General features: G+C 36.3%; 2 long non-coding RNA genes across 2 annotated transcripts; both read right to left on the reverse strand.

The window, feature by feature from the left end:
• Window positions 1–1,153: 1,153 nt before the first annotated feature.
• Window positions 1,154–13,614, reverse strand: LOC128550713 (uncharacterized). The gene is made up of 4 exons (XR_008368385.1): window positions 13,275–13,614; window positions 12,469–12,621; window positions 9,756–9,889; window positions 1,154–1,924 (listed from the first exon to the last, which is right to left on the reverse strand). It is a non-coding gene; the product is annotated as an uncharacterized LOC128550713 (long non-coding RNA).
• An 84-nt stretch (window positions 13,615–13,698) lies between these two features.
• LOC128550436 (uncharacterized) lies at window positions 13,699–15,547 on the reverse strand. Its single transcript, XR_008368290.1, has 3 exons — window positions 14,871–15,547; window positions 14,216–14,372; window positions 13,699–13,855 (listed from the first exon to the last, which is right to left on the reverse strand). It is a non-coding gene; the product is annotated as an uncharacterized LOC128550436 (long non-coding RNA).
• Window positions 15,548–27,602: the final 12,055 nt, after the last annotated feature.

Below are 27,602 nucleotides of genomic sequence, written 5' to 3' on the forward strand. Positions count from 1 at the left end.
AAATATCTCCCGTCCTAAAATCAATTATTACATGGCAGTTAGACTGGCATCAGTCGTTAGAGTCATTGAATGTAAAGCACCTGGCCATAAAATCAATCCTCTCTGATACCACTTTCTAAAAAAATTTACAATATCTCTTGCCTCTGTCTCTGTTGAGATGAGCCTTGAGAGAAAATGTTTTTCTGAGAAAATAATTTAGTGTCAGTGTGAAGAAATTAATATTATTACAGACTATTTGATCTCAACAGACTTTGTAAGTCTACATGGCGGTCTGAAAGACAGCTAAAACCCCCGCCACTGTTATGAAGAGTGAAAGGGTAACTTGAACCTTTGACCTTGAGATGTGACCTTAACAATGAACTGACATGACTGATGTATGAATTTTGCACATCATCATGATGAGTTGATCATTTGACCAAAGTTTCATGAAAATCTTTCAAGGGATTTAGGAGATACAGAGCTCAAACCTTTGACCTTGAGTTGTGACCTTGGCTTTGAGTTGACATAGCTGAATCATGAGTTCTTGATGTGGTAATCATTTGGCCGAAGTTTAATGAAAATCCTTCCAAGGGGTTTAGGAGATACAGATCTGATACAAAATGGAAGGCTCAAACGTTTGATCCCAAGTTGTGGCCTTGACTTTGGGCCAACATGACCGACTCACGAGTTCTACACATCGTCTTGATGAAGTGATAATTTGACCGAAGTTTCATGAAAATCTTTCAAGGGGTTAAGGAGATACAAAGCGGACACAAAATGGAAGGCTCAAACCTTTAACCGTAAGGTGTGACCTTGACCTTGAACTGGCATGGCTGACTCATAAGTTCTGCATATCCTCTTGATGAGGTGATCATTTGACCAGTTTTATAAAATTCCTTCAAGAGGTTTAAGAGATACAGAGGGGACACGAAATGGAAGGCTAAAACCTTTTACCTTGAGTTGTGACCTTGACCTTGAGCCGACATGGCAAACTTATAAGTTCTGCACATCGTCTTGATGTGATCATTTGACCCAAGTTTCATGAAAATCCTTCAAGGGTTTTAGGAGATATGGCCTGGACACGAAAGTGTTACGGACGGACGGACGGAGACCATTCCTACTCCCCCCCCCCCCCCCAACTAAGGCTATCACTGAAGTCGTTTAATACCCAGACCTCACTTTGATAAAGGGAAAGTAAAATGTTGCCATCATGACTTTTGATTTTTAGGTGTAACCTTGACCGTGGACCTAGTGATCTGAGTTAATTGTGTCTGCTCGGCTATAAGGAAAATGTTTAACAAGATATTGTTATTATTATAAGTAAGTGTGGGAGATCGAAAAGGAGTTTTTATCCTTTTTATGGAGGGGGCGGGGTTAGGGACGAAGGTAAAGGTTCAGTGAAATGGGGTGGATGATGTAGGTGAAGACAGCGGAGTAGGGAAGTTGATGGAAACATGAAATATAAGTTTTTGTATGGAACGCATTTTTGGGTGGGTGTCGGGAGGAACGTAGATGAAGTGTGGGTATAGCTAAAAAGGATATGACATGAGGGATACCAGTTCTAAGAAACGTTGAGATATAAGTCAAATTGAGAAATGTGCCATAAGACTTTAACCAACACTGTTACAACATCTGATCCCAGTAACCTTGACCTTTAAGCAACGTGACCCTAAACAAAAAGATTTCTGCCACGTTCTAAGATCAATCCTTATGTGAGGTTATATTGTGAAACTGAGAAGCTTATCATGAAACTTTAGCCCAATATACTTTGTACGTTGGGGTATAATTATATACATGTTAGCTTATGTCTAATTTGTTTCACTATGCTTTTATCATGGCGGCTGTAGTGGTGTCATGCTATATGCTTGTGCCAGGTCTGTCGTGGATTTACCATACTTGGTTCTTTCTTCTGCATATATTTCTCACTAGAGTGTTTGAAATCAATCTGAAAATGATGACAAATTAGAATAAAAATATTTCAAGATGTAACTTAAAGGTAAAATCAAATTAAACCAAATCTTCCATTTTTTTCTTCTCAGAATAATCAGTAGAACTATATATCTCCCTTTCCTTTGCAGGAGAAAAAAACTGCCAAGAGTTGTCACAGGAGACAGCACGCTCGACTATTTTGATGCTGCATAGTGAAACGGGGCACATCTGAGGAAGCTGGAGCTGTCACTTGAGAGTTAAATGACTCCAGTGGTGGATGTAGATATTGCACAATAGCCTGAGTCTGTGTCAAAAATATCAAGTTATAAGAAAGATAAAGATAAAGTGTATCAAAACACTAAATCAGTATAATTATAAGCAAAAAGGGGGCATAATTCATAAAATATTGGTGCAAGAGTTATCACCTTGTGTCATAAGATGTGGTTGATGATGTGTTACATCTGCTTTAAGTCTGAATCAAATCCATTTAGTAATAACGGAGATAGAGTGAAAGTGTACCAAAACATTAACTTGACATTCTAAGTGAAATGGGGGAATAATTCATGAAATACTGGTATAAGAGTTATGCACCATGTGTCATATGATGTGGGTGATAAGGTGAACAACTATTTTAAGTTTGAATCAAATTCGTTTAGTAATAACTGAGATAGAGTTATAGTGTACCAAAACTTTAACCTGAAATTCTAAGTAACAAGAGCTGTCCGTAAGACAGCGCGCTCGACTTTTCTCAGTGCCTGAATTAGAGCTTTGCCAGTAAAAATATTCCAAGTTAAAATCGGACATAACTCTGTTAAAAATCAATCAGAGCTATGGATATTGTGTCTCCTGGTGTAGACTTTGATAGTAAATAACTATTTTGAGTTTCAAGTCAATAGCTTTGATAGTAACAGAGATATTTGATTTTATCAAAAACTTTAACCAAAAATTCTAAGTTAAAAAGGGGCATAATTCTGTCAAAATTCAAATCAGAGTTATGGAGATTGTTTCTCCTGGTGTAGACTTTGATAGTAAATAACTATTTTAAGTTTCAAGTCAATACCTTTGATAGTAACGGAGATATTTGACTTTATCAAAAACTTTAACCAACGGCGACACCGACGCCGACGCCGGGGCGAGTGCAATACCTCTACTTTTTCTTCTAAAAGTCGAGCTAAAAAGGGGATATAATTCATGAAATACTGGTGCAAGAGTTATGGCTCTTGTGTAATATGATGTGGGTGATGATGCTGAACAACTACTTCAAGTTTGAACCAAATCCATTTAGTAATAACTAAAATAGAGTGGAAATGCATCAAAATTAACCTTAAATTCTAAGTAAAAGGGGACATAATTCATGATAAATTGGTGCAAGAGTTATGCACCTTATGTCATACGATGTGGATGATAAGGTGGAACAACTATTTTAAGTTTGAATCAAATCCATTTAGTAATAACTGAGATAAAGTGACAGTGCACCAAAACTTTTAACCTGAAATTTTAAGTAAAAGTGGGGGATAATTCATTAAATATTGGTACCAGAGTTATGGACCTTGTTTCATATGATGCTGGAGATGATGTGGAACAACTGCTTTCAGTCTGAATCAAATCCATGTAGTAATGATTAAGACATAGTGAAAGTGCATCAAAACTTTATCTTCTAAGTAAAAAGGGGGATAATTCATGAAATATTGGTGTGAGAGTTATGGCCCAGTTACTGCCTAAAACTGATGGCAAACGTAAAACATATGACAGACATAGTGAGACGAAGAATTCGTCAACTTTTCAGCCAAAAAACTGCGTCAAGACGACACTCCGCATTGCGCCAAACAAACGACCGCTTTACGAAACCGGTGAATGTCGTTAAAAATCCCGCGATAAACTTAGTTTTAAAGCCTCAACGAATAGTTTCCTTGTACCTTTTCCATTAAGACGCCGATTATTGAAGATTCTCTTGGAAAGCAAGCAAGAAATAAGTAAAATTCAACACATTTAAATTTTTCGACTTTACGTAAACCGAGATCATTCGCGCATGCGCACAAAATGTATCGAACTACCTTAACAAAAATAATTTGACAAAAAGTAAGCAAAACAACTAGATCGCAAGTGTGTTTCAATAGCACTTTGCGTACGTTTGAAAAGCTCTGTATGCACTTTTCAATAGTTTCAATAGTATAGCCCTCTTCGTATGTAATTACTGCAAGCGCCTTTGTCGACTTTCTTACAAATTTTAGACGCAATTATATTAAAACAGCCTGCTAAAAATTCAACACAAAAAGTCGGAAACAATGAATTAAGACATGTAACAAGAGCTGTATCTTGTGTATATGACTATTTTCTACAGGTATAAAAGGGACACGATTAACGGAAAACTTCTGCAAGAGTAATACACTATGTGTCGTATTATGCGGCTAGTTATGTGGAATAAGCACTTTTAAGTTTGAATAAAATCCATTAAGTAATAAATAAGATAGAGAAAAAGAGCATCATACTTTATTAAAAAAAAGGGACATAATTTATAAAATGATCTGAAGCTGAATAAAATCCATGTAGTAATGACAGAGAAAGTGTTACCGTGATTGTATCAAAACTTTTAACTGAAAGTTTATGTAAAAAGGGCGATAATTCATGAAACATTGGTGCCAAAGTTATGGTCCTTGTGAAATATGATATGGGTGATAATAAGGACAAAATATTTAAAGTTTGAAGCAAATCTATCAAGTAATAACAGAGATAATGTAAAAGTGTATCAAAATATTAACAAAGGTGTGGACGCGGAACGGACGCAATCGCGGACGCTGAAGCCGGTTTGAATAGGATAGCTCTCCGTACGCTTCGTAAAGTCGAGCTAAGAAGACGTTTAGAGTATGCTATATAAAACTGATAGAATGCAATGTAATAACAAATACAGCTGATTATTATTCTAAGTCAACTTCACGCCCCACACACCGCTCGTCTGCATGTACTTGTCATTAGTCAGTTAGGTTTATGACCTACCTTCTCATCTTAAGATAGCAAGCAAATTCGATGAATTGGCATCCCCCGCCGAATGTATGGTGAGGATTGGCAAAGAAATATATCCGGCAAAAAGTTAAGGATGTTACTAGGAAGCAAATAATTTCATTCATTTCATTACATTTGAACTGGGTGGGGAGAAGGGTTACAACTTCACATGTTGATGGAAGATTTGAAAAATTAAAAACAAATTTTTTAGTTGGTATTTGTGGAGGGGGGCTGGGGTGACCGGGTGAGGGTGAAAAACTTCACATTTTGAAAATAAATATTGATGGAAAATAAAAAAAATTGTGGTGGGGGCATGCATGATCGGGGTGGTGGGGGTGACCAGGTGGAGGAGCTGGGGGGGGGGGGTGGCGGTTACAAGTTTGCATGTTGATAAATATTCATGGAATGTTTAAGGTTTAAAAGATAAAAAAATATATGGAGGGAGGGGGGGGGGTGGATTTAACGTCGCACCGACACATGATAGGTCATATGGCGACTTCCAGCTTTGATGGTGGAGGAAGACCCCAGGTGCCCCTCCGTGCATTATTTCATCACGAGCGGGCACCTGGGTAGAACCACCGTCCTTCCGTAAGCCAGCTGGATGGCTTCCTCACATGAAGAATTCAACGCCCCGAATGAGGCTCGAACCCACATCGATGAGGGGCAAGTGATTTGAAGTCAGCGACCTTAACCACTCGGCCACGGAGGCCCCCTTATGGAGGGATGGGGTGTGACAATGGAGGTGGGGGTGACCGGGTGTGGGTACACAACTTCACATGTTAATAAATGTTCATGGAGAAAAAAAATGAAAAAAGTTTTGATTCAATTCTACCAACTGGTTAGTTTGTTATGTACAAAATTGTGGATTTTTTAAACAATTAAGGGCAATAACTTTTGAAGTTACTCAAGAATCCTGCGAAATTTGTGTGCACTACACATTATGGTGATCTAAATATTCATAGTTTTAGGTCAAATATGTCACAACTTATGAAGCAGAATTGTCATATTTATAGTACCCTATATAGCTATCATAAATAGTGGTGAACATATATATGAAGTTTGATTTAATATTCCTAGATATGGCTCCGACGGACGCACGCACGAAAACGATCGAAGACGGGCGATGGACAACGCCAAAACTATATCCCTCCACTTTCGGCAAGGGATAATAAACAAGGCTGTTGAGGACAGCAACGCAAATATCTCTTCAACAGCTTATCACTAAAGCAAGTGGGTCCATGTTGTCCCTAAACCATTCAGTTGAGTTACACTGCTTGCTTGAACACGTTTTTGGACGAAATAACGCAAAGAAATGCCTGTGAAATAATATAAAATAGTATATTTGTACAAGTTTCGTAAAGGGTCAGCAGTTTCTGTCAATGATTTAAAATCTGGTCTGCTATTTCTGACATAAGACTTTTGATAAATCAAAAAAAATTAATTTGAAAATCTTGGTAAAATAAGTCACACAAGGACTATTTGTGTGGTTATTTCAAAATCAGACCAGCAGTTTCATACCGCTATATATGTATAGGGAAAAGTGACCACACCCCATGGCAGCCATGTTTTTAACGAATCTGAAAAATTTGAACAATCTTGGTAGAGAGATACATAAGGACCATTTGTGTGAACTTCTTTCAAAATCATACCAGCGGTTTAGGGGTTGTCGTTAGAAGATTAATCTATTGTTATCTCTGGTACTTAACGTGCAACCTAGCGTAACCATTTGAACAACTTTGGAAGAGAACTAAGCAAGGAACATCCAGGTCAAGTTACATCAAAAATCCATTGTGGTTTTTGGAGAAAATATGCATTATTTCATGAGCGGGCACATGGGTAGAACCACTGACCTTCCGTAAGCCAGCTGGATGGCTACCTCACATAAAGAATTCAACGCCCCGAGTAAACTCGAACCAATATCGGTGAGTGGCAAAAATGGGACATACATAATGCATGAAAAAATCAATACATTAAAATCCCAACCAAATGCACATAGCCACTTGATGTTAATGACGTATACCAAGTTTCGTTTGAATTGGAATAGAAGGTACAGATGTAATACATAAATACATATGTTGTGAAATAAAAGAAATATATAATAATGGGGCATAAAAGTCCAGACTATGAATTATGCGCACGTACACTTCAGGTTGATAATGAAAAATCAAGTTGTATTGAAGTTGGGTGGAATATGGATATATAAATACACATTTTCAAAAGTAGTAATACTGTAATGTTAAAACAAGTGGCTGGACTAAAAACATTTATCGAACATTAAAATGCGGACAGAAAAAAACGCACATGAACGCTTCATGTTAAATTATGAAGTGTACCAAGTTTCGTTTGATCTGAATGGAAAGTGTACGAAGAGTTGAATGCTCAAAGCTTGTAGCTGTATATTGCTAAATTTAAAAAAAAACAAGAGCTGTCACTATTGGTGACAAATGCCCCGAAGTAGGCCCAAGAATGCCACAGCTGTATTCGCAAAAAAATAACATATCATTTTGTGACCTTGACCTAAGAGGCCTCGGTCATAAGTGTGACACATCTTCTCAATACGGTTAACATTTGTGTCAAATCATTTTCAAATCCCTTGATAAATGGCAGAGTTATGGACCAGACAAGAAACACCTTTGACTTCTAAGTGTGACCTTGACCTTGGAGCTAGGGGGTCTGGGTCTTGCACATGACACCTCATCTCATTATAGAGAACATTTATGCCAAGTAATTTCAAAATCCCTTCATCAATGGCAAAGTTATGGACTGGACAAGAAACAGATCATGTTAACTTTTGACCTCTAAGTGTGACCTTGACCTTGGAGCTAGGGGTCTGGGTCTTGCTCGTGACACGTCGTCTCATTAAGGTGAACATTTATGCCAAGTAATTTCAAAATCCCTTCATGAATGGCAGAGTTATGGACCGGACACGAAATATACCCTGTTAACCTTTGACTTGTAAATGTGACTTTGACTTTGGAGTTAGTGGTCTGGGTCTTGCGCATGACACGACGTCTCATTATGGTAAACATTTATGCCAAGTTCTTTCAAAATCCCTTCATGGATGGCAGAGTTGTGGACCGGACACGAAACAGACCATGTTAACCTTTGATCTCTAAGTGTGACCTTGACCTTGAAGCTAGGGGTCTGAGTCTTGCGCATGGCACTTGGTCTCAAAATCCCTCTATGGATGGAAGAGTTACAGCCCGGACAAGAATTTACCGGACGGACGCACGGACGGACGGACAGTGCGATTTTAATATGCCCACATTCGGGGGTATAAAAAGGAGCATAAGTATAGACAACATGAAAGTCCTATAATGCACGCGTGGGTGCTTTAATGTTGATGAATACTGGGCTTCATCTGAATTGGTACACAAGATACAGACGTGGTTGTCATTGTGAACTCCAAAAAGTTTCATTTGTATTCGAAGTGAACTGCAGGAGGAGGTAAAATCTGAAGAAAGTGTGACATACGGACAGTTCAAATTATATCAGCCTCCCGGGTCTTCGACAGCTGGGGCATAAGAATAATTAACTAAAACGATGAGAGAATTTATGACGGATTAGTGCCAGGACCTTAGGATGTGATGTTTTAGGTTTTAGTCACGTGAACAAGAGCTGTCCGTAAGACAGCGCGCTCCCCTATCCGGCGATTTGAGAGTAAAATGAATATATGTCTCAATAAGAGACCTCTACTTTAAAAGGAAGATACACCAACGGGCATAATTCTGTCAAGAACACAAACTAGAGTTGTTGGGATTGTTACCACACATGCATATGATGATGATAAAAATATATTTTGAGTTTCAAGTCATTATTATATATAGTATCAAAGTTATGTCCAGAAAATGAAGATTGTCAAAAATATTTAAGTATGAAAGGGGCATAATTGGTCAAAAAAAACAAATCAGAGTTATGGGGATTGTTACCACTCATGCAGATGATGATAAAGACACATTTCGAGTTTCAAGTCTTTATCTTATATTGTACTAAAGTAACATCAAGAAAGCGAAGATTGCCAAAAAAAATTAAGTATGAAAGGGGTATAATTCTGTAAAAAAATACAATTAGAGTTATGGGGATTGTAACACATATTATAAAGAAATATTTTAATTTCAAGTCATTATCTTTTAAAGAACCAAAGATATGTCTATAAACAAAGCTTTCAAAAAAATTAACATGGAAATAATTCCAAGTATAACAACTTTATGACCTTGACTTTGGGTATAATGGGCCCAGCCCCTGCACATACTTTGTTTGTATATTGGACAATGTTTATGTGAACTTACAGTAAGATATAAGCAATAGTAACACAGATATGACAGAAAAACAAAGGTTGCCGAAAAACTTTAACCTTAAAAATAACCTAAGTGTAACACCTTGATGACCTTGACCTTGAGTATTATGGGCCCAGTCCCTGCACATACTTTGTTTGTATGCTGGACACTGTTTATGTGAAGATACAGTAAGATATAAGCAATAGTAACAAAGATATTACAGAAAAACAAAGGTTGCGGAAAAACTTTAACCTTAAACATAACTTAAGTATAACATCTTGGTGTCCTTGACCTTGGGTATAATGGGCCAAACCCCTGCATATACTTTGTTGCCGAAAAACTTTAATCAAGAAAGCTCAAGCCGACGCCAACACCGACGCCGGGGCGAGTAGAATAGCCCCCCTATTCCCCGAATAGTGGAGCTAAAAATGAAAAAAAAAACTTTTGCCAAGAAACTAGAAGAATAGCCACGGACGCCGAGTAGGATAGCTCTCTACATGATTTGTATAATTGTGTTTAAAACAAGCTATTTCAGAATAAATGGTACAAAATTAATCATAAATTTCTTACAGATAGTATCTGGCATGCACCGGACTCTCCCCTCAACTGTCGAAAACAACAAACACAGGACGGCACGTTCTGGAATCGATTCTTTTTCTTTGTCTTTCAACAATGTAAAACACTGTCTTCCTGTCGTTTTAAACCTGAAAAAAATATCATACATATAACAGTAACAAGCGAAATTCATGCAATTCAATGAAAATATGCTCCATATCGCTTAATAATTGGCAATTGCACATATCTGCGTGGGTTCAAGTCTCGCTCGAGGTCGTTGAATTCTTTCACTTCAAGAAAACTGTTTTACTGAAAGTTGGTGGCCAATATTTAAACTTAATGACTTGAGCAATAAGCAGGGGGAGGAAATTATGGTTTTAACATTGTTTGTACAAATTAAAATGGCCTATATAGCAGGTCAGAAATTCTAACTGACTAATCAGAAAGATGCATTTTCAAGTTCTGTCATTTTCCAGTTTTTACAATGAACATGTAGTGACTCGCAGTAATTTAGAAATCAAGTTCAGTTTTTAATCTCACATGTCTTAGAGGATGCTAAAATGAAAACATTTTAAAGTTTAATTTAAATACTATATTGAATACTTTTATTTAAAATAAAATTTGAGGTTTTAAACTTAGTGGGTTTAAAAGCTCTGCAGAGCTTGTGTTGTATTGATATCCGACTTTAAATAAATTTTATTTGACTTTAAACAGGAGTTCTGTGATAAAGTCCGAGTAAAGTGATAACCCGACTGAAACGAGTACCATTTCGCAATGTTACTGTGAACTACTAGTATTCACGCCAAACTATGCCTTGTGCAAAAAGTGTGCTTTATCTCTAGACATGGAGTAAAGATGTATCATTACAAAATGCAGAATTTCTCAAGACCACCCGAATCAATGTCTTTAAACCCGAGTAAAAAATCAAACAATGAAACAGTATAAATGTATCAAGATAAAATTTCTGTCGTCAGTAAACGTCTAAAGAGAACAAAAAAATGATGTCCAAATTGTATGACACATGACCCCTGAAAATATTCGATAGAATAATGCTAAGAATTTAAAACGAGGCAAAACTAAAAAAAACAACAAAAAAAAAAAAAAATCGGACACCAAATTCCAGAAAAAAGCAAATTTCTTCTTCAAGCTGATGTTTACAAAGTTTCATTTGAGCTGTAGGACTTAAGTACATAATGTGTTCTGATGTAGTTGTAAAATTTCGACGTCCGAGAACGGGTCATAACTCGAGCAGAAAATCAGACATGGAAGTTTCGATAATACACATGTCCACTTCATCACCTCATCAAAAACTGCGGTCAAAGTTCTGTCAAATCGGGATTTGAATCAGCAACTCAAAACAAGGAGTCTAATGATCTGCCATTATAGCCGGGTGAGCACACCATGTCACGAATTTATGTGGCAAAATAATTTATATAATATATACATGCCAGAAGAATTGTTTTCCGCAATGCCATGTTTATGGAACCTAATTTCATCACCTGCATAAAAAGCAGATAAAATAACTTTCAAACTAATAGAAACAAGAGCTGTCCGTAAGACAGCCAAGCTCGACTATTCGAAATATTGTCCCAGAAGCAGGAAAATATTACCCAAAAAGGTTAAATATCAAAAGAGTTTTAAGTTCAAAAGGGGGAATAATTTGACCAAAATACATATCAGTTATGGGACTTGCTGCTATCAACTAGTTTCATAACCCCGAAGGCACATGTGAAGTTTCAATTCAAAATCTGCATTATTTTGGAGATAATAACTTGCATGTAAAACTTTAACCAGAATTTTCAAAGTCCAAAAGGGGGCATAATTTGCCCAAAATACATGCCAGAGTTATGGAACTTGACCCCGTGAGGGGTTTGGGAATTGATCTAGAAAAAGAAAAAATAAGTTCAAATCTATATGCCTTTCAGTAATAGCTGTATGTTCTGCACGCAAAACTTTACCAGAATTTGCTAAGTCCAAAAGGGGGCATAATTTGGCCAAAATGAAAGGTCAGATTTATGGGGCTTGCTGCATCAACTAGTTTTTTTAACCCGAAGACATGTGAAGTTTCAAATCAATATCTGCATTAGTTTTGGAGATAATTAACTTGCTGTAAAAATTTAACCAAAATTTTCTAAGTCTAAAAATGGGCATAATTTGCTCAAAAAACATGTCAGAGTTATGGGACTTGACCCAGTGAGGTTGGTAATTGATCTAGAAAAAGAAAAAATAAGTTTCAAATCTATATGCCTTTTAGAAATAGCTGTATGTACTTGTACGCAAAACTTTAACCAGAATTTTCTAAGTCCAAAAGGGGGCATAATTTGGCCAAAATGAAAGTCAGAGTTATGGGACTTGCTGCTATCAACTAGTTTTATAACCCCGAAGACACATGTGAGGTTTCAATTCAATATCTGCATTAGTTTTGGAGATAGTAACTTGCATGTAAAACTTTAACCAAAATTTTCTAAGTCCAAAAGGGGGCATAATTTGCTCAAAATACATGTCAGAGTTATGGGACTTGACCCAGAGAGGTTGGTAATTGACCTAGAAAAAGAAAAAATAAGTTTCAAAGCTATATGCCTTTAATTGATGGCTGTATGTACTTGCATGCAAAAACTTAACCAAGGTGTGACGCCGACGCCGACGCCGACGCCAGGGTGGGTAGAATAGCTAGACTATTCTTCGAATAGTCGAGCTAAAAACGTTATGAAGTAACATTTCTCTTTACCTGAATAAATTCGTCGCCTATCTCGCGGATTCTGATAAGTGCACGAGGTGTGGAAGAGCTCTCTGTCCGCACAGGACAGGGCAAATACAGACGACATGTCCATCAAGGGCTGACTTCCACTAAAACCTCTCTATCTTGACCAATCGAACAGTGCTGAAATGTTTTTATTACATACTCAATTGCATATTCAGTTATAAACTCCGTTAAGAAACGTCAATATTTTCACATTTCACGTTGGGTGCGTGGCGTCATTTGTGATGTAATTTTTACGTGTGTCGTCGCATTTGAAATGTCTTTAACGACAATAAGATTTGTTTTGGTCATGTTAAAAACTAATTCATATCGTTTATATAACTATTATTACTTTAGATGCGTATGTAATATACAGATTATTAGATTTGCATCGATAATATGCACTCGTTCTTTCGCGAAATATTGCGCACTGAAGTCGCGCAATAATTCCGCTGCATAACTCATGCATATTTCTCGATAAAAATGTAATAACATACATTTATAAGTTTTATTGCACTATTAGAAATGACTGTATGTGCCAATAATTATTTTTCAAGTCAGTTAATCTTGTGAAACAGTCGATCCGTGATTTGCAAAGTTATACACTCTTCAGTATAAGCTTGGTATTTCTTTTCATTTCCGGAACAAATGCATCATAAATGCATCGCCTGTAGGATCTTCAAGTTATACAAGCCGGTATCAGTGTACATAATGACGGCAATATAAAAGTTAAATTATTTTATGAAAGTTTTATACTGGAAAGTATGACGACAAAACAAATTCAAATATTTTACCAAATTTTTATACTGCAAAGTTACTCCAAGCATCGGGTCCCTTCTTCCGCCACTGACTTCATCTGGTAGAAGCAGCAAGTGTCGTCTGCTAGATATAATTGGCAACTAACTGTCATGTTATAAATCCTCTTATTACATATGGATATATAATCCTTAAGTTTAGTTACCGAAATTGTTATTTTGTAAAATTTAAATAACTACCAGCGATTACATAACTTGACAAATCTCTCAATATGTTCAGAAAAAAAGGAAAGTTATGTCACAGAACCAGATGTCAGCCTATATCAACAATAGCTTTTCGCTGTGCCTGTCACATTTAACATTGTTTCAGATAAGTCAGAAACCGAAGATGTAATACAAACTGTGGCTCGAACTCGCGTCGCGTAAATAGCAATTCTAAAGTAATTTAGTAGCCTACCTTGTCAAGAACAGTTGATTACTATGTTGACATAAGGGGTCCAGAGCACCTCTGATGAGCGACATCGATTGGCTACCAGTGCCCACTCTGGTTATCGGCATCTTTTTAGTACCAGCAAGGCAATTCTACGACAACTGTAGTTCCATCAACTAAATTTTTCTTCCTGTTAATACAATAATATAAACAGCCACACTGATTTTCAGAAACCACCACTTACACCAAAGTCACATATGAAAAGATAGTTATATCGCTGTTTTCTTTTTACCGACAAAAAACAAAAGTTTTTTATAAAATCTTTGATATGGTTTAAAAAAGAAAATAGGTTTCAAACTCACGCACCAAAAATTACGAATTCGAACCACGTCTCAGGCTTATACGGTAGCAAACGCTTGCCTGTTTAGACCGCAACACAGCAATGACCCCGACGTACAATTACACCAATCATGAAAACCTACTTGGTGTAATTAAACTGATTTACCGACCTATATTCAAAGTTCAATATAAATTATAAGCAAGTCCTTACGTGTATGGTACAGGAAACTGCTTCTTGTTGGATAATTCGGGTTCCACGTCACGCCGATAGCCTGAGTTTCTCATCGAATAGTTTTGAGTTTCTTGTCCGATACTTTTACTTTCACCATAGCCAGAAGTTGAATGCACATTCCTACGCTCCAGAATTACTACGAGAAAAATAGTTCTTTGCTTTCTAAAAGTTTAAAGTTATGCACTGCTTAACTGAATACTGGTAGTCATTATCTAACAATTAACAGTAATGAGTTAAAAATAAAAAAAAGAATTAAAACCATGCACGACCATACGATAACCAGAAAATATAAAATTTATAGAAAATTTATTAAAATGAAATTGCATGTGCGTAACTTGCGGGATGAAAACTGCAAAAAAAAGCTATCAAACGAAATTATCTAATAGTACCTGTCAGAAAAATTACATACCTTAGAAAAATGATCAAGTGGCAGCATCCACTTAACCACTGTGAAATCTACAACATGACATCCAGGCACGTGCTTGTTGTCAATATCATGTACCATAGCCACACCATCCACTGAACCATTGCATTGTCTACAACATGATATATTCACACGTGCTTGTAAACATCAGCCACCAGGTTGAAAAAAAATGCATACAAAAAAGGATAATATAAGTAGCAATACATATACCTGTTCATCATAAACAGAAACGCACATTTTGCTTGGTCTGCATCTCCATGTCCATCTGCGTCTTTTTTCTTCAAGTACACATACCACAGAATTCTAGTAGAAAAAAAGAAAACCAAAACAAAAAGAGTAAAACGCAGAAATAAAATAAAACAATTTCGCGCGTTCAACCCAGATCTCGTCTGTACCGCATGTCTGTCGTCTGCATATTTCATGGCATGTCTTTGCAGCTTTCGCGCGTTCAACCCAGATCTCGCCTGCACCCCATATCTGTCGTCTGCAAATTTCATGACATGTCTTTGCAGCTACCTAAAACTGATGGGAAACGTAAAACAAATTAATCACAGCGCATTTTTTGTGTAAATGAATAAATCTAGTTATAATGTACTGCTAATGGCAAAAAGAAAGTCACCTTGTAATGGAACGAACGATGAAGAACCAAATGCGACATACAATTCGCACCAAACGCCCATTTTAACAAAACAACACAAACATGATCGAATACAACCGAGAAGACCACATGGAAGACACCAAAAACACAACAAACACCACCACAAACACCACAACAAACACCAAAACCACCACAAACACCATCAAATAGCCAAACAAATCCCTGACAAAACAGCAAACACCGAACACCAAGAATTACGCAGCAAAACACATGCAAGGTGGATTTAGTTTTCAATAACCGCACATATTATCCAGACGTTTGTTTATATTCAAATTTTGCCTGAATTGATTTACGGGTCCTAGCAAAGCTTAGACTATTTAAAGCTAAGCGTTTGTCACGTGATCGTTATCGGTTGCAGGATTTCTCTCAGTGCTGTTTGTAGATTTGGACGTCGTCATCCGTTTATACCTTTGCCTAGATGTAGAAGTTAGTTTCCATGGTAATCATGTTGTGTTTATAGATACAGAGGGGCATGTGTAAAATGAAAAACAAATAAAGCAAAGTGACATCACAAAAAAAGAAAAAGTAAACATACACACCTTATATGCTCTAAAATCTGCTGTATGTCTTTGTACATCTGAACGTTGCCCATCCAATATACCATTGCCTAGAAATTGAGGTACGTTTCAATGGTAACCCTGTTAAAAGTTGAATGTATAAATACAGAAAAGCATGTGTAAAAACAAAAACAAAGGTATTAAAGCGTTGCCACATAAAAGGAAAAGTAGACATACATGTACTAACCGTATATGCTCTAAAATCTGCTCATCTGAACGTCAGTCATTGTCTGTATGTGTTTTGTGGCGGTACGTTCCCATGGTGACCCTGTTCCGTGTATACATACAGAGAAGCATGTGTAAAAAGAGAAACAAATATATCAAAGTGTTGCCACATGTAAGAAAAAGTAAACATACACACCCTATATGCTCCAAAATCGTTGTAAAACTTTGAACATCTAAACGTCGGTCATCCGTACATACCATTGCCGAGATGTGGTGGTAAGTGTTCACAGTAATCCTGTTAAATGTATAGATACAGGGAGGCATGTGTAAAAAGAGAAACAAGTATATCAAATTTGTTGCTATAAAAAATAACAAGAGTGTCATGATGGCCCTGTATCGCTCACCTGAGTACCATTGCTCAAAATGGTATGATCATGTTTTGACATAGAGCACATAGGCATACACATTAAATATCATCAGGATAAACATTTCTTGTAACAGTCCCTTCTGACCTAGTCAGGCTGCATTTTTGTACTAACATGACTATTCCTTACCCTGGAAGACTTAAATAACATTTAAAACCAATCTCATTAGACGCTGCTGAAATATATTCGTTTACATAAAATAAAGGGGGGTAATCTGTCATAAGTTCAGTCAAATTTTATCTACCCTGATTGTCCGAGTCCGATGGCACAAATGACAATTTCAAATCAGTATCTTCATTGGTTATTGGGATACACCCATTTTAATTTGAAACAAAGGGAGGTAATTTGACATAAAATCAGTCCATAGCTATCTACCCTGATTGCCTACGTCCAACTAAAGACAATAATGAAATTTCAAATGAGTTCTATAAATATTTACCGAGATAAGTCCATTTTTATTAAAATCAGGGGAGGTAATCATGCATTGGTAAATGCATGTAGAAGATACAGAGTACAAGCCTATACAACAATATATAGTAAATTATTCATATCGATAAATGTTATATGAAGAGTTATCTAATATGACTATTTCTTACCATGGAATACATAAATAACGTTTCAAACCAATCTCATTAGAAGCTGCTAAGATGTATTCATTTAGATAAAAAATAAAGAGAGGTAATTTGTCATAAATTCAGACAATATGTATCTTCACTGATTGTCCAAGTCCATCTGTTGACATAAATGAAATTTCAGTTCAGTATCTTCATTAGTTACGAAGATATACCCATTTTAATTTGAAATGAAGGGAGGTATTTGACATAAAGCCGTCCATAGTTATCTACCCTGATTGTCTCAGTCCAACTAATGACAATAATGAAATTTCAAATAAGTCCTATAAGTACTTACTGATATAAATCCATTTTAATTACAATCAGGGGAGGTAATCATACATAAAATAACTGGAACCTACGATTGGACCTGACAGATTCGTCATGGAATCCAAGATTTATTGTTGTTGAAGATATTTTGGAAGTTTGTATCATATCAAACCATAAATGAAGTCTCTATATGGCTGCAAAAGCCAAAATAGCAAATTTTGGACCTTTAAGGGGCCATAACTCTGGAACCCATGATGGAATCTGGCCAGTTGAAAAAAAGAACCAAGATCTTGTGGTGATACAAGTTGTGTGCAAGTCTGGTTAAAATAAAATCATAAATGAAACCACTATCTTGCAGACAAGGTCAAAATAGCTACTTTTGGCCCGTTTCAGGGGCCATAACTCTGGAACCCATGATGGGATCTGGCCGGTTCAAGAAAGGTATCGTGATCTTATGGTGACACAAATTTTGTGCAAGTTTGGTTAAAATTAAGTTATAAATGAAGCTGCTATTGTGCAGACAAGGTCAAAATTGCCAATTTTGGCCCTTTCAGGGCCCATAACTCTGGGACCCATTATGGGATCTGGCCAGTTCAAGAAAGGAATCGAGATCTTATGGTGATACAAGTTGTGTGCGAGTTTAAAATAAAATAATAAATGAAACCACTATCGTGCAGACAAGAAATTGTGGACGCACGCACGGACAGACGGACTGACGACGGATGAAGGGTGATCACAAATGCTCACCTTGTCACTATGTGACAGGTGAGCTAAAAAGTAAACATACACACCCTATATGTTCCAAACTCTGAACGTTGGTCACCCATTACACCAATGCCTAGATGTAGAGGCACATCTCCATGGTGCCCCTGTTGCAGTTGTGTGTATAGATACAAAAGGCATGTGTAAAACAAAAACAAATGTATCAAAGTGTTGCCACAAAAAAGAAAAAGTAAACATACATGTACACGCCTTGTATTTTTAAAAATCTGCTGTATAACTTTGTACATCTGAACGGCTGCCATCTATTTATCTCATTGCCTAGACGTATGTTTCCATGGCTACCCATTTTAGTATTTAGGGAAAAAAACAGAAAGTTATGTGTAAAAACAGAAACCTATATTAATTCTAGGGGTACCTTAGACATTCCAGACAAAGAAAATATGAAAACATACATTTATGCTCCAGATCTGACAATACCTTAGTCCAAGATCTGTATGTACACAAGGTCATCTAATGATGATAAACAAATGTGCAAAGATTCAAAGCTGTAGCTCGTATATTTTTAAGAAAAGGTGGACCTAAATAAAAGTTTTAACAAAGAAACTCAAATTTTCGAAGTACAAAAAGGGCCATAATTCTGACAAAATGCATATCAGAGTTATGTTATGATTCTTGGCCTACACACGGTCACCTAATGATGATAAACAAGTGTGCAAATATTCAAAGCTGAAGTTCGTATAATTTTAAGAAAAGGGGGACCTAAACAAAAATTTTAGCCAAGAAACTCAAATTTTCTAAGTACAAAAAGGGCCATAATTTTGACAAAATGCATATCACAGCTGTGGTTATTGGCCTACACAGTCACCTAATGATGACAAACAAGTGCGCAAAGTTTCAAAGCTGTAGCTTTTATGGTGTATCAGAAAATGCCTAAACAAAAAATTTAACAAACGCCGACGCCGACGATCAAGTGACGACAATACCGCGAAGACTTTATCTCAAGAATCCGACGAGCTAAAAACTTCAAACAAAAAGGAAAAGGAAAAAATACACACCCTTCCTGCTCCAGATCTGAAACCACGTCAGTCGATGTTGTGTATGAATCATGGATGGTCTCTCATCTATGCAATAATGCCACCATAGCAACCTGGAAAACTGCAAAAAATAAAACATGATAACGTCTCACTTGCAGTTAAAGCTATGAAGGCAATTTTAAAATATTTGTTTACACTTGTATGATACTTTGCAATCGGTAGAAAGACCCGGAATCTGTATTCCAGGATACGTTAAAAGTTGGCCTTAAAATAAACCAATTAACGATTGTCTATAATGGTTTGACAACATATGGTGTAATAGAACAGTATGTACCTTTATTTTAAATCAATATTTTCAAATTAATTTTCAATTTAAATGGTAGAGCGGAAGTATGATGTAAGCCACGCCATGCGTCCCTTTTTTGCACAATTTTTCATGGATGCCAAGTTGTTGTCACAGTGAAATAAATAAGACTTAAAACGTGTTCCCAGTAAAAAATACGGACACAATACATAATTTGATTGTTTCCATAGCAACCGTTCACTTCAGGCTATAGCAAAACAGTACAGGCGAAAATTCCATCATACCTATCTAGTGTGTGCATAATAATGGCATCGGTCCCTACACGGAATGAATGCGTGCTGAAAAAATCTCGAGAACGACTAGCTTTTCACCCCCAGTAAAATACATTAAAGCTAATGAATATTCTTTGGAATCAATATTTATAATCATTGTGAAGAAAACAAACTGTTGTATTAGATATTTCTCTAGAAGTAGTTTCTTGCGTTTACAGGAATTTGAATATAATCACAGGTAAAGATGGGCGAAAACCACAAAATTAATTATTTACAAGTTTAACGGAACAAATGAGAAAAGAAATAACGACAGCAATAGAAAGAAAATAGAAAAGAAAACAGAGAATAAAAAAAATACATACCATTTTGTTGACTCGCCTCTCTGAAAACCCGCGCTTGCTCTAACAATAACAATATGTTGTCACGACAGTCACGTGCTAAGTGAACTGAGCATAAACAGTGCCTCGGGAATAACGCGTTGATTAAATCACAAAGGTTGAGTGAATTGTGTAAGACTGTGTCAAACATGTTTTGTACGAGTTCATTTAAGTTGCCGGGTCATTGCACCGCACCACTGTTCTGAGTAACAATATATGATATACATTCCGAAATGAGATCAAGTTGAGATTTTTGTAAGTTACATTTGTGTGTGTGTGTGTGTGCGCGCGCGCGCGTGTGTGTGTGTGTGTGTGTTGGGTGGAGGGGGTGGGGGAAGTTACACAAATGTAGGGATAACGCATGTTTTTGTGTTATAACATCTGCAGAATCCCGAGGGATTGGCTAGGGTTCGGTTACCAACGATTCCCGAGAGATTCTGAAGTTGTTATAACACTGAAAGAACATGCGCTAACGCTATTTTAGCATAAAACGCCTAAAAACCAGGTAAATGAATATATTGTCCCTCAACGTCATTAAATTCCCATGAAATGCGCGGTAAAGTCTACGTTGTTTTTTCACGTTGACGTCATTTCCTTTTGAATTATCCATTTTGGGGCCGTAATACGTTTACGCTTTGCCACGGAACGCGCATACTAGTATATAAAAAGGTGTTATAACAGCACGTTAGCGCGAGAATCTTTCTGTTAACACACGTTTTCTCTCCTGTTAAAACACCCCCGAAAAGTGACAATAACAGCAGTTTTATGCTAGAATGTAGGGATAACGCATGTTTTTTCGTGTTATTACGTCTGCAGAATCCCGAGGGATTGGTTGGTACCCGAGCCCATAGGGCGAGGGTACCAACGTATCCCAAGGGATTTTGAAGATGTTATAACACGAAATGAACATGCGCTAACGCTATTCTAGCATAAAAAGCGAAAGAAAACACTAATAAATGAATACATTCTCCCTCAGCGTCATTATTCCATGAAACGCGCGGGAACGTCTGCGTGGTTTTTTTCACGTTCACGTCATTTCCGTTTTAATTATCCGTTTTGGGGCCGTAATGCGTGTACGCTTTGCCACGGAACGCGCATATATAAAAAGGTGTTATAACAGCACGTGAGCGCGAGAATCTCTCTGTTAACACATGTTTTCTCTCTTGTTAAAACACCCCCGAAAAGTGGCAAGAACAGCAGTTTTATGCTAGAATGTAGGAAAATTTAATGACGTTGAGGGACAATATATTCATTTACTTGGTTTTACGCGTTTTATGCTAGAATAGCGTTAGCGCATGTTTTTCGTGTTATAACGTCTATAGAATCCCTCGGGATTCTGCGGCTTGGGCACCAACCAATCCCTCGGGTTTCTGCAGACGTTATAACACGAAAAAACATGCGTAAACGTATTACGGCCCCAAAACGGATAATTCAAAAGGAAATGACGTCAACGTGAAAAAACAACATAGACTTTACCGCGCATTTCATGGAAATTTAATGACGTTGAGGGAAAATATATTCATTTACCTGCTTTTTACGCCGCATGTTATTTAGAAATAAGAAAAAATAATAAAGGGATCAATGATGTATCTGAATTACTTATTGAAAAGAAATGTATCTATTTATTTAAGTCTTGGATCTTCATTAAATGTAATTATTATAATAAGAAAATGAAAATAAACACGGAAAAAAATAAGATAAAGAGACTTGTGTTTTTGTGTTGATTAACCGGTATAAAATCTAGTACTCTAGCCGTACAACGGAAAAGTCGCAAGAATTGCTCTACACATATGAGAGTTGAAATAGTGTAACATTAAAATGCGTATTATTCTTTGATATAACAAGAATAAATAATATCATCGATATTTAACAACAACAGAATGTTAGTATGGTATGTTATTAACAACTAGAATAGTTAACCCCATAGTTATTACCATATCATCAGCATTTAATGAACACAATATAATTATTTGAAATCTGAGTGGGAAAATGCACATATCATCCATAGGGATTTTATTTTGTTTAAACATACCACAATACTCTCTCGGTAATCAACACTAACCTTATTACACGAACATTCATCAACAGTGTCTTATATTTTTAGTTTTATACTTTGATTATTTTTTAAGTTTGTATTTATGTGTTTGATGTTTGATATGCAGAATCATGTTTCTGACGAAATAAAAGGATTTCCGACAAAACAATTAAGAGCCACGTGCATATCTCTTTAAGAAGACGGCCTTCGTCTTTGTTTCATGAAATTCGACCAAGTAGTTAGAAAGTAATCTTTAAAAATGTTACCTGAGCTGAAGGGTTTTTCATAAAAATTCTGCTCACTAACATAGTATTTGGTCACGTGGTATCGCCAATTATAGTGAAACCTTTTACAAATGTCACCTAACAATATAAGAAAAACTTTTTTCTCTGACACTGTGCCAGTTTCATTTGAAATGTACAAGAAATCTAAAATGCATGAAAAAATACAAGTTTTTAGCTTGATATCAACAGTTTCTAAGGTTTAATGGCATTTTCAGTACCAGAAGACAAAGCGTCAGATTTTGTCAAAAATAGCTGTCGCGGCATAAATTTTGAAGCAGTTACCCTAAATGCAGCCTTGTTTTGACATTTCCTACTCTGATCTGCATACAAATTACACATTTAAACTGTTAAATATGTTCACTTTTACCTCTGATGGCCATAAATTAGCAATCATCAGACTATAAATCTGCAGTCAGTTTTGAAAAAAATACACTCAAAACAGTGAAAATGTGATGTTTTTGGGTTTTATCCTCATTTTCAACAAAATTGCAATAAAGTTGTCATTTTCTATCAAATTCTAATCAAAGTAGCCCATTTCCACCATCATCTGGCCAGATTTCAATTTTTCACCAACATCATCTTATAGGTTATAAAACACTAAATAGTTGTTGTTCTTTATTCTATATAAAACTGACCTATTTCCACTGGCCGCAGCACACATCAGGCCGCATTTTAAATGTCTGTAACCTACATTTTCTTGAAGAATATTGTTAGTGCTAAATAAAAATCAAAAGAAAAGTGGGTTTCATGTTTGATGCAAGAAAAATAATTTCAGTCAAACACAAACTGCAAAATCAGCTAAAAAATGAGACCCCAAATGATATTGGTGGTGTATGATCTAAGTTTCCATGAAAATGTTGTCATGTTGTTATTTCATTATGAAAATGCTACCTACATGTCAAGCATAGATCTGTCATGTGATTTTAGCAAAAAAATTGCAAAGAAAATGGCTCTACAGAGCAAAAAAATGACTACCATTTTTTTCGCGCCATTTTTCTATTTAGTGTCTGTATGCCATAAGGCAAAAAACTGGCATTTGAACCTAGGTGACTTGCTCTTTTATCTCAATGTAGGTTCTTTAGCAATATTAGAACAATGGTCTTTCTTGAGAGGTGTCTGATTGCACAACATTGACCGTTTGTCCTTCCAAAATACCAAATAATCAGTATATGACTGTATAAAGTGTAAGTCAATATTCATTGCTGCGTATTCAGAAGTTGTTTTCCTATGGGGAGGTGAAGAAAACAACAACAACAACAGCAATACCCTCTAAGTAAATACACCAACGTAATCGTCAATATGTAACACTTAGGTTCCTTTAAAACTGAGTTCCACGACCCTAGGTGGGATAAAATGATGTTTGTTGTGTTTTATTCATTGTATATTTTAGTCCTTCCTCATCAATTAACTTGAAAGTATCATATAGAGTCCACATTCCTGATTAGACATTTATCAGAATAATGGTCTTGATAACATCTGAGCTAAGTTTGAAACTCAGTCACTTCGGATGAACAACTGTGTAAGTCTGAATGCACAACCGTTTGTATACAATACATTTCATTTCATATACCAAAACCTAGAAGTCGATTTCGCATAGGGTCATGATCAGTCAATAATTAGGTCACTAAATATAACAATAAAAATCCTGCTCACTCTATAAAGACAATATTTTTTCTCCAACATTCATGAAACCCCATCAGAATGACTGTTTGCTTATTGTCTACAACAAAGACACAAGTATCGTTATATCATCTCCTGTTCTATCAGTACTACAAACACTGCTTTGTTTGGCGCGGAGTTTCCTTTTGCTGCATCTTGCAGCAACTTTCGTACTTGTGGGTAATATTATCCCCCTTATCCGGCTACCATTAACTACACCTTTTTCTATCGAGATTGCCCACATCACAAAACGGCTAAAGCCATAAAGTGTCCTACTTTCCGCTGAAAGCATAATTATAATTAAAGGTGCCCTCGATCGGATAATTTCTTCAAAATCTGAAAAATTCTGAAAAGGGTTTTTATGTTTCGTTTGACCTAACTAGAGAAACGTTTTCTAAATATTTTGTCAAATTGCTCACCAAAAACTGATATAGTGTCTTACCTTACACTAGGCAATTTCTCTTGTTAAATACGGAAACAAATACTAATCTTTCTTTTTGTCTGACACACAAGTGATACAATTATGAGTAATAAACAACCAGGTCAGTACTGTCACTCGAACCAACGGCCACAAATCGATGAGAGCTTTTGAACTTAACATTGAAAATGACCCGACTGTAGATGATTAGTTCATTAATAAGCATCCAAAGATGCGTAACTGGGTTAAAACTTCTATTTCTGACCAGTATCTGCAGAGTCAGGGTTATTGCCGATGAATAATTATGTATCATTATAGCTCGAGGCGCGCTCGAATGTATAACTAAACGTTCATTACATAAAGTTCCGAGAAAAAAAAATACAGAAATGAGCCGTGCCATGAGAAAACCAACATAGTGGGTTTGCGACCAGCATGGATCCATGCTGTTCGCTTTTAAAGCCTACTGCAATTAGAGAAACCGTTAGCGAACAGCATGCTGGTCTGGATCCATGCTGGTCGCAAAGCCACTATGTCGGTTTTCCCATGGCACGGCTCAAATATTAATTTTTCATCTGTATGGTAATAGGCATATTGCATAAGATTATTAGGATCAGTTTTCAACGTTGAAATATGACCTGACTATAGTTGATCACTTTTCAACGGGGGTCAAATTTTTACGCGTGGGTGGGTCATTAAATAACGGGAAGGGTCAATTTTCAACGTTGAAAATTGATCAGTAATCCATTGAAAAATGAGCCATGGGGTCAATTTTCAACGTGGTCGAAATTTAATGTTACACCGGCACCTACTCCACTAGGCCACCGCTTAGTTTCTTTTAAATACCCCATTTCAGAAATCGTTTTGCAATTGTACCATTATATAGGGCATCTTTTAACAACTAACTTGAAATATTTTATTTGAAATATCTCATAAAGTCGCCAATATTTCTACTGCATACTTGATGCATATTTCTAGAAATATTTATAGAAACCTATAATTACTTGCTCACTGGTTATTCTAGCAAAACGCTGACATGTGGTTACGATTTTCACGTCATTTTAGCAAACTAATGACTTACAGCATGTATAAAGACCCAACACAACCTAGTGACTTATTTGTTTCTTCCATAGCAAAAAAAAAACTGCATGAAGATCGTTCTGGTAATACAGGTAATATGCAGCCGTACTACACGTTGTCAGGTGGACAATTAGGTCCTTCCTGAATAAATGAGCCGCGCCATGGGAAAACCAACATAATGGGTTTGCGACCAGCATGGATCCTGCATCCGCGCAGTCTGGTCATGATCCATGCTGTTCGCTAACAGTTTCTCTAATTGCAATAGGCTTTGAAAGCGAACAGCATGGATCCTGACCAGACTGCGCGGATGCGCAGGCTGGTCTGGATCCGTGCTGGTCGCAAACACACTATGTTGGTTTTCCCATGGCACGGCTCAAATGTTTTCAAAACTTTTTCTGCAAACTTATTCAATCAGTCTCTTCTCATCATAGTTTTATGTTTATCTCACACTTATAACTGATCTGTCTTTTTCCAAAAAAATGAATGGGTGCCATGGAAACAGTGAAATCACATATAGTTCAAAAAGTCTTTTTCGTAGGAACTTTTTTTTTTTTGGAAGAGATGACCTGTCGGACAATTTGTTACCTATGAAAACAGTCTAAGGGGTGCACGGTAGACGCTTTTTGTCCCCACCTTACTGTAGAAACATAGTGTGATCAAAATTTAACTAAATACGCTGATAACTACATCAACTGAACATATTGTTTTCGCCTAATACACTCAGTTCCAAAAGAAAGTGTGCACTTTTTAAGTTTAAATATTTAAAAACAATCCCCGACGTTTTTGTTTCATTTTTTCATACACTAACTCTCAGGTATAACTCAAAATCTAAAATGCACACCAATTAGTTTACGAACTGATTTAAATTTTGGTACCAAACATTATAAGTTTTCATGAAAATAACCGAGAAAAAATAACAGAAAACTAAGTGCACATTTTCTTTTGGAACTGAGTATATATGTCACCGTCAAATTGTAAATAAATACTTATACGTCTCTTTCTTTTTCGTGCAAGTCATGTATAATTACCATAAAGGAAATACAAAATTTAAAGAATATAGTTATTTTGTGGCGCGTCTTTAAAGCTTGCTGTACATAAGAATTGTAGACAAGAAAGTTTCTTTAAAATGATACACAGCCGTACGGTGCCCCTAAAGTGACATGTTACACACATTTTTTCCAATTAGGTAATGTGAGACTTTTTTTTATTTCGTTTAAACGAAATGATTTCGTTTAAACGAAATAATCATTTCGTTTAAACGAAATAACTTATTATAAATACGAAATCATTTCGTTTAAACGAAATAATCATTTCGTTTAAACGAAATAACTTATTTCGTTTAAACGAAATCATTTCGTTTAAACGAAATAAAAAAAAGTCTCACATTACCTAATTGGAAAAAAAGTGTGTAACATGTCACTTTAGGGCACCGTACAGCCGCATTAGCCAATGCACACTTTAATCTACAAACTCTGCACTTTTACATACGATCAGATATTTATAAAGCAAAACAAAACGTAGTTGTAAAAGTAAACTTTTCTTGTTTTTTTATGTTGAACATATTTTACAGAACACATATTTACAACATAATTCTAACATGGCTCGATTTGATTTCCAGTTGAACATAGAAGGAAATCAAGCTCTGTATATTTAAGAAATAATAAATCTGTTCCTATATTTTATCAGTTAATAAAATATGGGCAGGAGTTTGGATGCTTAATATAGAGAATAATAGGTGAGTGCCGTAGATGAGAAAGTTTATCTGGCGAGGTGGAGGAGGTTATCGGGTGAGCCGAAGGCGAACCTGATAACGTCCGGAGCCGAGCCAGATAAACTTTCTTCATCTTAGGCACTAACCTATTATTCTATTTATCTTGTCATTACTTCATTTTCCGATATTTGGCAATTTATTTTACAAAAATAGGTGCGCGACAACCGCTTTAATGACGTCATATCCGTAATGACGTCACTTATATAATGACGTGATTACCGGCAAAATCGCAATAACTTCTTCGTTTTTGAATAAAAACTCATTATTTGACCACTCATTTTCTTAGTTCGGACATTTCCAAC

This window comes from Mercenaria mercenaria, chromosome 18, assembly GCF_021730395.1.
Source record: "Mercenaria mercenaria strain notata chromosome 18, MADL_Memer_1, whole genome shotgun sequence".
NCBI classification, from domain to species: Eukaryota; Metazoa; Mollusca; class Bivalvia; order Venerida; family Veneridae; genus Mercenaria; species Mercenaria mercenaria.